This window comes from Myotis nattereri (assembly GCF_964212035.1).
Source record: "Myotis nattereri genome assembly, chromosome: X".
In the NCBI taxonomy this organism is placed as follows: Eukaryota; Metazoa; Chordata; class Mammalia; order Chiroptera; family Vespertilionidae; genus Myotis; species Myotis nattereri.
In genome coordinates this window covers 118,963,144-118,977,049 of record NC_138078.1, presented here as the reverse complement: position 1 = coordinate 118,977,049, position 13,906 = coordinate 118,963,144, and the positions used below count along the sequence as shown (strand labels likewise).

The 13,906-nt window shown below is 45.2% G+C and overlaps 1 pseudogene across 1 annotated transcript; it reads right to left on the bottom strand.

The window, feature by feature from the left end:
- Window positions 1-362: 362 nt before the first annotated feature.
- Window positions 363-3,246, bottom strand: LOC308535982 (mitotic checkpoint protein BUB3-like; annotated as a pseudogene). Its single transcript has 2 exons — window positions 2,841-3,246; window positions 363-959 (listed from the first exon to the last, which is right to left on the bottom strand). The product of its transcript is annotated as a mitotic checkpoint protein BUB3-like (transcript).
- Window positions 3,247-13,906: the final 10,660 nt, after the last annotated feature.

Below are 13,906 nucleotides of genomic sequence, written 5' to 3'. Positions count from 1 at the left end.
TAAGATTGTTATATTGTCTTGAGGGAGTGACCTTTTTATCACTATAAATGCCTTTTTTAAAGGGAATAATAGGTTCAGGTTATTTTACAAGAAGAGCTCAAGATGCTTAGAAAAATCAACTGGGCTTGCTGGTGTCAAAACAATTCTTCCCAGTACTGCACAAGGACACTAAGATATCTCATCTACTACACAAAGTCAGCATGAAAGGGTGCAGACAGGTTTTGTGTCAGACAGAAAAGAGAGAAATCCGCATATTAAGTAACATGTCCACAATGACTATAATGCATTCCTAGGGGGGATAAACATGTATTTGTAGAATGGAAAACAAAGCTTTCCATAGAGAAACCACTTTCATGAGATGATTAGGTGGACCTGAGTTCTGTTTCTGCATCTGTCACTTGGTGAATGAAGATACCATCTTCTGGATGGTCCATGTCATCCATTTCATACATATATGATGATGCTATCACAAGTGTAGTCCCATCATTATTGAAGGCAAGTGATGCAATACTGGTGGGATACTGATGGAACTGGCATAGTCACTTTTTAAAAAAGTGGATCCCAAATATTTACAAATCCTTCAGAACCACCTATTGCAAATGCATTGTGGATGTTGTGAAAAGAAATAGCATTGACTGGGTAAATCTGCTCACTATTATTTTCTTTTAGTCTGTGACACTTGAAGGCATATGTTTTCTTCTATACCCCAGGGCTTGGGTCTAAATCCTCAACTGCCACTTGGCCTTCAGTAGAGCTCAATACATAACCCTGCTTGTTTGGAAATGCTCACATGTAGCGAGTCTGGTACTTCAGGCTGGACTCACGGTGCTACTATGTGTAGCCTATGTTCCGTAGGTCCCACACCAATGCTCTGTGGCCTTCAGTGTCCACAGTTAGCCTGTCTCCAGACACTGAGAGGGTATACACCTTTTCAGGCTGACAGAAGGTCCCAGCAAGGTCTGTGATCTCATAATTTTTTTTATTGTCTAAAGTGGTATATATATATATATATATATATATATATATATATATATATTTAATTATCTTAAGTTTTACATATGTCTCCTTTTTCCCCAATTGACCTGCCCTAACCATTCCCACCCTGGGCAAGTCCCCACTACCCCAGTGTCTGTGTCCATTGGTTATGCTAATATGCATGCGTATAAGTCCTTTGGTTGCTCTCTAACCCCCTACCTCCCCTGCCATTTGTCTCTGGATCTATTTTTGTTCATCAAATTATGTTGATCATTATATCCCACATATTAGTGAGATCATGTGATATTTATCTTTCTCTGACTGGCTTATTTTGCTTAGCACAATGCTCTCCAGTTCCATCCATGCTGTTGCAAATGGTAAACGTTCCTTCTTTTTTATAGTGGCACTAGAGGCCCGGTGCACAAAATTCGTGCACTGGGGGGGGGTCCCTCAGCCCAGCCTGAAACCTCTCCAATCTGGGACCCCTCAGGTACATCTACACAATGGCCCTGTGGGATCTGGCCTAAACTGGCAGTCAGACATCCCTCTCAAAATCCGGGACTGCTGGCTCCCAAACACTCACCTGCCTGCCTGCCTGATTGCCCCTAACCACTTCTGCCTGCCTGCCTGATCACCCCGTAGCCACTCCCTTGCTAGCCTGATCGACACCTAACTGCTCCCCTGCTGGTCTGATTGCCCCTAACTGCCCTCCCCTGCCGGCCTGATCTTGCCCCCAAAGGCCCTCCCCTGCTGGCCTGATCTTGCCCCAAACTGCCCTCCCCTGTCTGCCTGATCACCCCTAACAGCCTCTGCCTCAGTCCCCACCACGGCTTTGTCCAGAAGGAAGTCGGACATGCGGAAGATGGCTGGTCGACCTGGTCTAATTAGCATATTACCCTTTTGTTAGTATAGATAGATGATATAGGATAGGATTGCTTAAATGGGGGGGAGCCTTTTTCAGCAGGAGGAGATGCTCTTGGCAGACAAAAACACATAATCCCTATATCTGGACTGATAGCCAGCCATATGCATTATACTGCCAAAGCAGTCATTAAAAATTTGAACTGCTTTCTTACACCTTACACCAAACAGCTGTTGCCTTTAAAACCCCTCCTCAGCCCCCACCTTAGGCTCTGCCTTCCCAGTTCACCCAGATTAGGTTCTGATTGGTCGGTTTTGATGCCAGTCAGCGTCAAAAGCTCCGCGTCCTAGGCAGCCATTGGCTCCTGGCACTTCACCCAGATTAGGTTCTGATTGGTCAGGTTCTATGCCAGTCAGCGTCTTCGAGCCTATCTCTGGGCCTGATCAAAGAGGCGGGGCTGATTAGCAGCCCCCCAGAAGCCTGGAGAGAAAGAGAGGCAAGGCTGATGGGGAAGCCTAGAGAGAAAGAGAGAGGCAACAGTTGATCAACAGCTGCCACAGAGGCTGCGGATCAGACCCTGCCTCTCTCTCTGCCAGCCTCTCTCCAGGCCTGATCTGCAGCCCCCTCGACAGTCAGTGCTGAGTCACCATGGCAACCCAGCACTGGCTTCCCGTGTTTCATCAAGCCTTTGGTCCTTACGGACCCTGGCTCTTTATATATATATAGATGTACTATAGTTTTTTAATCCACTCATCTACTGATGGGCACTTAGGTTGTTTCCAAATCTTAGCTACTGTAAATTGTGCTGCTATGAACATAGGGGTGCATATATCCTTTCTGATTGGTGTTTCTGGTTTCTTGGGATATATTCCTAGAAGTGGAATTACTGGGTCTAATGGGAGTTCCATTTTTAACTTTTTGAGGAAACTCCATACTGTCTTCCACAGTGGCTGCACCAGTCTGCATTCCCACCAGCAGTTCATGAGGGTTCCTTTTTCTCCACATCCTCGCCAGCATTTGTTGTTTGTTGATTTGCGATCCCACAATTTAACTGTCTTATCCTAACTCCTAGTAACCATCACATTTACTTCTGGACAGGATTTAACACATTTGATAGGGGTATCATGGGTTCCAACAAGATTTTCTTGGTCAGTGTTCAAATCATACATTTTCAATTGATGATCTAATCCTCCACTCCAGGCATGTGTTGGAATCTAGAAGGCACAGTCCAGCATGGTGCCGATCTGCTGGTACTTGAACCAAATGGAGTTGACTGGTACATCATAGAGGCATACTGACGCATCTCAGGAGGAAACCAGCAGGAACTGGAAGGTGTTGGGGTTGAACTTCACTGAGAAGATGCCATCCTCAGGTGGCTCATTCAGCTTGAACTCATTATAACCGGTCATCTTGAGTTCCTCCCAGAATCCTAAATATCTTTACACTTGGTAATAGTTCGTGTCTTAAACCTTACTTTGAAATTAATATAGCCATATCCATCATTTTAGTTTTAACATATCTGTGCCTTTAAATTTAAAAACAATCTTAGAGACAGCAAAAAAGTTGAGGCCAATATTGTTTTGTTAACAGTGGAATGGTATTTAATTTTATTGCTTACTAGTAGAGTAAATTTATATTTAATATAGCTATTGATATGGTTGGGTTCAGGTCATCATTTCTCTAATTGTTTTTTATTATTTCCAGCTATACTTCACCAACTTTTCCCTTTTTCTGCCCTTTCTTACATTGAGTATTTAATTTAATTTTTTTTTACTTTGAAATAATTTGAGATTTACAGAAGAGTTGCAAAGATAGTAAGAGTGTTCCCAGACATTTTTATCCAACTTCCTTTAATGTTAACACCTTACATAAACATGGTAACATATTTACCAAAACTAAGACATTCACATTGGTATAATACAATTAACTACACTAATGACTTCATTTGGATTTTCCCATTAATGACTTTTTCTGTTCCAGGATCCCATCCAGGATATCACATTTCAATTTGTCATCATATCTCCTCAGATTCCTCCTGGCTATGAGAGTTTCTCAGACATTTCTGTGTGTGTGTGTGTGTGTGTGTGTGTGTGTGTGTGTTTTATGATCTGTACAGTTTTTAGGAGTACTGGTCAGGTATTTTGTAGAATGTCTCTCAATTTGTGTTTGTCTGATGTTTTCTCTTGGTCAATGTGTGGTTATAACATTTTAGGAAGAATACCATTAGGTATTGTACCCTTGTCATCCCATCACATCAGGAGGGGTACATGACATCAACATGTCTTACTGGTGATGTTAACTTTGATTTCCTGTTCAAGGTGGTATCTGTTAGATTTTTCCACTTTAAAGCTGCTGTTTCTCCCATTTCAAATTCTATTTATTATATGAAAATCCCTAAGTTTAGCCCATACTCAAGGGGAGGATAATTAGGCTCCACCTCCTGGAGGGACAACTATCAAAGAATAATACAAATATTATCCTATCTAATAAAAGAGAAACATGGTAATTAGCCATACATCCGCTACCCTTCCCATTGGCTAATCAGGGCGATATGCAAATTAACTGCCAGCCAAGATGGCGGCCGGCAGCCAGGCAGCTTGAAGCGAACATGAGGCTTGCTTGCTTCAGTGACAGAGTTATCCAACGTTCCCCGCCTGCCGCTGCCGGCCTCTGAGCTTGCAGTTTGAAACATTGTTACAAATATAGAAGCTAAACAAAACCCCAGAAACCTGCTTTCAGCCAGCCGGGATCTCAGAGCTGGAGTTGAAACAGTGTTTCGATTATAGAACCCAAAAAAACCAGATACCTGCTTTCAGGAGCAAAGGCCTAAGAGCTGGAGCCAAGCCTCAGAGCTAAAGCTGGCCCAGAATAAAAAAAAGAAAAAAGAAAAAAAGGAGCGGTTGGGAGCTTCAGTCACCTGCCAGCCTGAAAACAGCCCTCAGCCCCTCACCCAGACTGGCCAGGCACCCCAGTGGGGACCCCCACCCTGATCAAGGACACCCTTCAGGGAAAACCAGCCAGCACCCACCCATGCACCAGACCTCTATCCTACATAGTAAAAGGGTAATATGCCTCCCAGCACTGGGATCAGCAGAGCCACGAGGCCTCCCGGCACCGGGATCAGCGTGACAGGGGGCAGCGACCAAACCCTCTGAATGCCCTGCGGCTCTGTGTGTGACAGGGGGCGGGGCCACAAACTCCCTATCCGCCCTGCTCTGTTCGTGACAGGGGAAGGCTCCCCAACCCCCTGATCAGCCCTGCTCTGTGCCTGATAGGGGGGAGCTCCCCAACCCCCTGATCGCCCTGCGGCTCTGTGTGTGACAGGCTGCAGTGCCCCAACCCCCTGATTGGCCCTGCTCTGTGTGTGACAGGGTGTGGCGCCCCAACCACCCCCCTCCACAGGCCCTGCTCTGTGTGTGACGGGGTAGAGCCATAACCTCCCCATCGGCCCTGCCCTGAGTGTGACAGGGGGAAGCTCCCCAACCCCCTGATCCACCCTGCTCTGTGTGTGTCAGGGGGTGGTGCCCCAACTCCCCTATTGGCCCTACTCTGTGAGTGACAGGGGGAGCTCCTCAACCCCCTGATGGGCCCTGCTCTGTGAGTGACAGGGGGCAGCGCCCCAACCCCCTGATTGGCCCTGCTCTGTGTGTGACAGAGGATGGCGCCGCAACCTCCCCATCGACCCTGCCTTGAGTGTGACAGGGGACGGTGCCCCAACCCCCCAATTGGCCCTACCCTGAGCATGACTGAGGGTGGCATCATAACCTCCCGATCCGCCCTGCTCTGTGCATGACAGGGGAATGCGCCCCAACTCCCCAGTCAGCCCTGCTCTGAGCCCGACCAGGGGCTGCACCTAGGGATTGGGCCTGCCCTCTGCCACCGGGAGCAGGCCTAAGCCAGCAGGGCGTTATCTCCCGAGGGGTCCCAGACTGCGAGAGGGCACAGGCCGGGCTGAGGGACCCCCTTCCCCCCCCAAGTGCACAAATTTTTGTGCACCGGGCCTCTAGTACTATTATATTTTATCTCCACCATTGATTGTCTAGATATAACAATTTTTTGCAATTGCCCTAGGGTTTTAAACAAGCATTTTTAACTTATTACAATCTATCTTCAAACCCTATATATGATTTCATGTGCAATTTAGACCCTTAAAACAGCATACTTTGATTTCCCCCTCCCATTGTTTTGTTGTAATACATTTTGCTTCTACATACATTATAACTCCAAAATACATTGTTATGATTTTTGCATAAGTCATTTATCTTTTTTGAAATAATTTATATAAGAAACTATATGTATGTGTAGCTTGGTATTCACCAATCCAATCAAGAGGATCGCTATGCAGATATCTGAAACTCCTTTTCTGTACTGTTCCTTTATTTACAAAGCTCTACCCTGCAAATTCCAGACACCTCAGTCCCTCAAACTCCAGTGTTTTTCTCGTCAACTCAGGGAGACCATTGTAATCTTCTGGGATTTCCCTTCCCACGCCATGATACAGAAAGTGCCTGCAGGCAGAAAGCAAGAGCCATCATAGACATGGACAGGAGGTAAATACTGAGGCAGAAAAACAAATTATGAGGTTATTTAAGTTGTCTATGAATGAACTGATGGTGATCTTAACTAAAGGACTGGAAGTGGGACTAGAGAGATGTGAAAATATTTGAAAGGTATTTAAGAGGTAGAATTGAAAAGACTTGCTGATAGATAGGATATGGGTGGTGGGTGAAGTAAAGGGCAGAGTCCAGGATGACCCCCAGTTTTCTGGCTTCAACAACTAGAAGGATAGTAGTGCCATTCACTGAGACTGGGGCAGGAGAAGTTTTTTTTCTCTTTTTTTGAGGAGTGTTTTGTTTATTAGGGGATGGAGATGGTGAGTTCAGTTGTAGACATGTGGATTTTGATAGGGCAGTTGACTATGCAGATCTGGGGTTTAGAGGAGAGCTGGGGCTGGAGAAATAAACGTGGAGTTTATGGCATATACAATGGTATCTTAGGCCATGGGAAAGCGTGAGATTGTCCAGAGAGAGGATGGCCAATAAGAGGAGAAGACAGCCCAGGACAGAGTGAATGTCCTGATTTACCAGGAGAGAGCTTGATGCTGAGGGAATGGGCCACAGTTTAGGGAAGTCATGATGGAGGAGAAAAAGAGAGTTGAAAGCCCTCTTGAATAATAAGCCCTGGGAGGGACTGCTGGAGGCTCAGGCTGAGGGATGGGAGCAGGGGGTGCTAGATGAGATGCTTTGAGGACCCAGGGCACATTCTGGACTTCCTTGTTCTCTTGTCCTGCCTTCCCTGTCTCACCTCCAGGCACAACCATTAACACTATTACAAAGAAAAGGAAAACTAGGGAAAACAAAGGCAGAATAGAAATGAGGTTTCTCTTACTAACCCCAAAGTAGAAGACAACCTCAACTGGTATTTTGGAGGCTACATCAGCAGTGTTCGCATGCCAACATTGTCAACTTGGCCCTATGCCCTGAAGCTGGACATGTGGTCTGGCCACACTCCAACTAGCCCATTCATTTTCATCCCCACCTCTGGCACTGAGAACCATGCCAGGGCCTCCCCAGGCAGGCAACCATGTGGCCAGGCCAAGGGAGCAGAGTAGGCTCCAGGGAAACTGGGATAGACAGGGAGAGGCAGGAAGGGGACAACTCTGTGTAGTGGTGGTATGGATGCCTGGAGCCCAGTCTAAGGTGCCTACCCTCAGTGGCCTCTCTGAGTATTCTTGCCTAAACTCACTCCTGCTTCTCAGAACTACGGAACTAGCAATGATGTCACCACCCAGATATTACTCAAATTAATCCTCTGTGGTCTATTTTTCTCCAATTGGGGTCCTGTTTGTCTCCTCAATGGTCTCAGAGCTCCTCAAGGCCAGGGACCTGCTGCAATTGCTGTTTGCTCAACTTCTTCAAAGTATACCCACCTTGGAAAAATGCCATGGGGCAGGTCAAAGGGGACCCTTTGTCATCAGGTTTACTGTCAACTCAGATATGTGGCATGCTGACTTTTGATAGCCTGTAGAGTTCTTTTTAATTGTGAGCCTCCTGGGGCATGTACAATGGGATCTGGTTCACCACAATTTAATTTGCACTCAACTTCTCAAGGACACAGCTCTTGGGCAAAGTGAGGTATAGCTGGATTTTTTTTATTGAATTAAAATGAGTAAGTATTTTCTTTTCCAAGACTTCTACTTGAGGAAGCCTTAGACCCCTGAACTGAGGAAGGAGAGTTGGTGCAGGTTTTCCTCAGCAGGATGGGAATGGTGTGAGGCTCGGACTCCTAAGCCATCAGGAAGGAGCCCATGTCAGCTCCTCCCCTAGACCTGGGAAAACAATGCTGTCTTGCTAGTGGGTTCTGAACCTTCTTGGCTGCGGGTGGCATATATATCTATTAGGCTATTTGTCCTTACCCACAGGATTGTTGCCTTCTCTCAGCGTGGGTCCTCTGAGAAGCAGACATCAATATGGGATTAAATGTGCAAGTGATTTATTGGAGGAAAAATATAGGCATGGAAGCAGGACTAGGCAGGAAAAGCCTTCCCACCACAGTGCAGGACTGACACCTGAAAAAGGAGATGGCAAGGGAAGGAGGCTTGGGAGGGAAGAGTCTCAGACGGCAGCACAGTTCTGAGAAAGTATTGGCCAGATTGATGAGAAATCCCTGAGCAAGTTTTGCCTATTGGAGGAATCCCATGTCACAGGAGTGGCTGGGACTGGTGTCCCTGGCAGACTCAGTCATTGATTGGAAGAAGCCTGGGGTAAACATGGTCTTGATGTGAATACCACTGAAAGTCCAAACGTGTAGCAGCTGTGGATGTCAGTGAACTCAGCTCCCTGCAGCTGGTTCTCTCTAAGAATGCTATGAGCAGTGAATCTTTGTGTCCACAACTATTTCTACAGCTTCCTAAGATCCCCACCCTGCCACCCTGCCTGGGACCAGTCCTTACTGGTTGGTTCCCAAGGCAATTGTTTCTCCCCTTCCAGCAGAACTCCAGGCTAGACAATCTGTCTGGGCCTCTTCAATCTGTCTGGACCACAGTATGGTCCAGGTTCCTAGATCCCTGTCTTGCTGGAGTGTCCGCTTGGAGTAGGCAGGTTGTGGGGGTTTCTGGGGAGGGGATGTTGGGTTTGGTTTACCAATTGGTCAGATGGTCAATGCATATGGTAGAGATATTAACAATAGCCCCCAAAGGAAAGCTGCTGCTGCTTCTCCCTCCCGTCTGCACCCTCTGCTCTGAGGTGAACCTGGAAACCATCTTCTCCTTCCTGTTACCTTCAAAGAAACACTAGTCTGGTTCCTTGTAGCTGTATGAATGAATAGCTCGCTGTGAGTTCTCAGTCACCCTGTGCTGCTTGTGGTGAGGAAGAGTGAAGGGATGGAACAGTGAGTAGTGGGCAGCTGACCAGGGCCAATGGAGCCGTCTCCAACCAAAATCCTGATAGAAAACATTTCCTCTGGAAGGGTGGCCACAATGCTGGCCTGGCTGGTGGCTCCTCCTGGCCAAGTACCAGGTGTGCTTTGTTATTGTGCCTCCAAGACCTAGTCTAAAGCCTGGGACACAATGGGTGCCCAATACCTGTTTTCTGAACAAGTGCCTTTGGGTTTCCTGTCCTGGTGATCCCTTTGTGTGCCACTAACATGTGGCTTCATGAGAACAGGAACTTTGTTTTGTTCATTGAGATAGCCTAGCTCACAGCCTGGGACATGATAAGAACTCAACAAAGAGTTTCCATTGGGTGCAAGAGCCCTATTTCCAGGAGCATAACAAGGAGGAAAGAGTAGGCTCTGCCCATGAGATCTCCCAGACTGATCCACAGCTCCTTAGGCAATAGGTGGGGAACCAGGATTTACTTGGAAATAGCTAGACAGTAAGGACCCATTTTTAAAGCTATGAGCAAGAACTTAGCTGGCTACAGCTGGCTGGCGAAGACTTGGCATTGAGGGGGACATTGGAATGACTGAGGTGACAAGATCTGGCTGGAGCCAGCTGTTCCACACTTTCTTATTAAGCTTCTTATTTATGGGGAACACATGTTCTGACCTATAACTCTGGACACATGGTCTGATCAAGGGCCTGGGTGGAGGAAAGTGGGGCTGGCCTGGAAAATCTGACAGGACACTTCCTAATCTCATGTTGAAACTGGTCATGGTAAGAAATAGCCCAGATGGAGAGCTGGGTCAAGATCTCAGGCAGTGGGTCTTACCAGCAGGCTTATCTTTGGCTCTCTTGCTGGAGTTTGGTATCAAGGAAAGTGAAAGACTTCTTGGACCTATGAGAGAGAAGTAGTGCACTCTCTACACCTACCTCAGCCTGGGCACACCTCATAGGCTCATCCTCACCGTGGCATCACGCCCCTTTAGGGCCCTGAGTCTTGCTCTAACAAGAGAGAACATCATATCCATTTATGTGTTGCTTTTGAACTCCTATTGTTGTCACTGCCAGCTTGAACCTGCAAGTGCCCAGAGGGCAGTTCTAAGGCTCTATCATCCTTTGGGGGAGATTATTCTGTGCAACTTCAAATTCGGTGAGGGCTCATAATTGAGAGAGGAATCAATAAAACAATGTCTGTTGATGGTTTCCTTTGCTGTGCAAAAGCTTTTTATTTTGATGTAGTCCCATTTGTTTATTTTCTCTTTAGTTTCCATTGCCCTAGGAGCATTATCAGAGAAGAAATTTCTTCGGCATATGTTTGCGATTTCGCTGCCTGTGGATTCCTCTAGTATTTTTATGGTTTCCCGTCTTACGTTTAAGTCTTTTATCCATTTTGAGTTTATTTTTGTGTATGGTGTGAGTTGGTGATCTAGTTTCATCCTTTTGCATGTATCTGTCCAATTTTCCCAACACCATTTATTGAAAAGACTGTCTTGACTCCATTGTATGCTCTTGCCTCCTTTGTCGAATATTAATTGGCCATAGTGGTTTGGGTCGATTTCTGGGGTCTCTATTCTGTTCCATTGATCTATATGTCTGTTCTTGTGCCAGTACCAAGCTGTTTTAAGAACAGTGGCTTTGTAATACAGTTTGATATCTGGTATTGAGATCCCACCTACTTTGTTCTTTCTCAGGATTGCTGCAGCTATTCGGGGTCTTTTTTTATTCCAGATGAATTTTTGGAACGTTCGTTCTAGATTTGTGAAATATGCCGTTGGTAATTTAATGGGGATTGCATTGAATCTATAAATTGCTTTGGGTAGTATGGACATTTTGATGATGTTGATTCTACCAATCCATGAACACGGTATATTCTTCCATCTGTTTATGTCTTCCTCTATCTCTTTTTTCAGTGTCCTGTAGTTTTCAGCATATAAGTCTTTTACCTCCTTAGTTAAGTTTATTCCTAGGTATTTTAATTTTTTTGGTGCAATGGTAAATGGGATTGCTTCTGTAGTTTCACTTTCTGTAAGTTCACTATTGGTGTAAAGAAATGCCATGGACTTCTTAGCATTAATTTTGTATCCTGCTACATTGCCGAATTCATTTATTAAGTCTAATAATTTTTTGATGGAGTCTTTAGGGTTCTGTATGTACAGTATCATGTCATCTGCAAATAAGGACAGTTTTACTTCTTCTTTTCCAATCTGGATGCCTTTTATTTCTTCTTCGTGTCTGATCGCAATGGCTAGTACTTCCAGTACTATGTTGAACAGGAGTGGTGAGAGGGGGCATCCCTGTCTTGTTCCTGTTTTTAGGGGGAATGGTTTTAGTTTTTGCCCATTGATTATGATGTTGGCTGTGGGTTTGTCATATATGGCTTTTATTATGTTGAGGTATGCTCCCTCAATTCCTATCTTGCTGAGAGTTTTTATCAAGAAAGGGTGTTGGATTTTGTCAAATGCTTTTTCCGCATCAATTGATATGACTATGTGGTTTTTTTCTCTCAATTTGTTTATGTGATGTATCACGTTTATTGATTTGCGGATATTGTACCATCCTTGCATCCCTGGGATAAATCCTACTTGGTCATGGTGTATGATCTTTTTGATGTACTGCTGGATCCGATTTGCTAGGATTTTGTTGAGGATTTTGGCATCTATGTTCATGAGGGATATTGGCCTATAATTCTCTTTCATTGTATTGTCTTTATCTGGTTTTGGGATTAGGGTGATGTTGGCTTCATAGAATGAGCTGGGAAGTGTTCCTTCCTCTTGGATCTTTCGACATAGTCTGAGGAGGATAGGTTGAAACCATCAACAAAACAACAAGAAGACCCACTACATGGGAGAACATATTTGCCAATGATACCACCGATAAGGGTTTAATTTCCAACATTTACAGGGATCTCATGAAACTTAACAAAAGGAAGATAAACAATCCAATAAAAAAATGGGCAACGGACCTAGATAGACACTTTTCGAAAGAGGACATACAGAAGGCAGAAAGACATATGAAAACCTGCTCAAAGTCACTAATTATACGAGAGATGCAAATCAAAACGACAATGCGTTATCATCTCACACCTGTCAGAATGGCTATCATCAACAAATCAACAAACAACAAGTGTTGGAGAGGATGTGGAGAAAAAGGAACCCTTCTGCACTGCTGGTGGGAATGCAGACTGGTGCAGCCACTGTGGAGAACAGTATGGAGCTACCTCAGAAGACTAAAAATGGAACTCCCATTTGACCCAGTGATCCCACTACTAGGAATATATCCCAAGAAACCAGAAACGCCAATTAGAAAGGATATATGCACCCCTATGTTCATAGCAGCACAATTCACCATAGCTAAGATTTGGAAACAGCCTAAGTGCCCATCAGCAGATGAGTGGATTAGAAAACTGTGGTACATATACACAATGGAATACTATGCTGCGGTAAAAAAAAAGGAACTCTTGCCTTTTGCAACAGCATGGATGGAACTGGAGAGCATTATGCTAAGTGAAATAAGCCAGTCAGAGAAAGATAAATACCACATGATCTCACTCATTTGTGGATTATAGAGAACAACATAGACTGATGAAAAGGGACAGACCCAAAGACTGAGAAACAGCGATCAGGCTATCAATCCCCAGAAGGAAAGTAGGGGAGGGCAGGGGTAAGGGGAAGAGATCAACCGAAGGACTTGTATACATGTATATAAGCCAAACCAATGGACATGGACAACGGGGGGATGGGAGCATGAGTTTGTGTGTGGGGGGGAGGTTGGAGGTTAATGGGGGGGATGAGGACACATTTGTAATACCTTAACTAATAATAATTAAAAAAAAATAAAACAATGTCTGTCCCATGAGATGTCTTTTGATGGTTTTTCCTACATGGGAGTTTTTCACACTCCATATGAAGCTGGCAGACTAGGGGTGGAGGCTCAGGTTGAGGCTAGGGTTAGGGTTTAATTAGGGCTTAGTCCATGGTTAGGGTTAGAATGAAAGAAAGTGGTCTGCACTCAGATGGAATCCACAGTCTTGGCCCCTACTGGGCCACATCAACCAAAGTTAACCTGCCCAGGCATTTAAATACTGTCTGCTACACACAAATGACACACCGAGACTTGTTTTATAAATCTTTGAGGAAAATCTTAAAGTTCAAAAGTTCTAGCTAAAGGTATGATGATCTGCATTAATGGCAGGAGTTATGGAGGGAGCAAGAAATTCAACCCATGATTGGTCATTAATGTGGCAGTGTGAGTTCTTTCAGCAACTGAGGCTTGGCAGAGAGCAGTATTTGGAGAGACCAATTATTTTCAGGCTGAGGAGAGAGTGGGTTGGTCTGAAGCCCCATAGGGGGTAGGCTCTGAGGAGAAGCAATGTGGAAGGACACTGTGGTGATGTCTCCAGCAAGTCTGGTTTCCTCGTCCTCCTCTTGGCTGACATTATATGTTAAGAACTGTGCTTATTGCTTCAGAAGCATTATCTTATTTTGTCCTCAGGAAACTCTATAAGGAAAGTCAAATATCATCCCATTTTGCAGGTGAGGAAATGGACTGTAGAAAGTTAGCTAACTAATCTACAAGTTCTGCCGGGGTCCAGCCCCAGCGGGTCCAGGGGTTCCCAAAGGCGTAGACGGAGTCGGCGAAGAAGGAATGACACGGAGACAGCGTTCAGTTGATCAGCAGCCTAGCCAGGA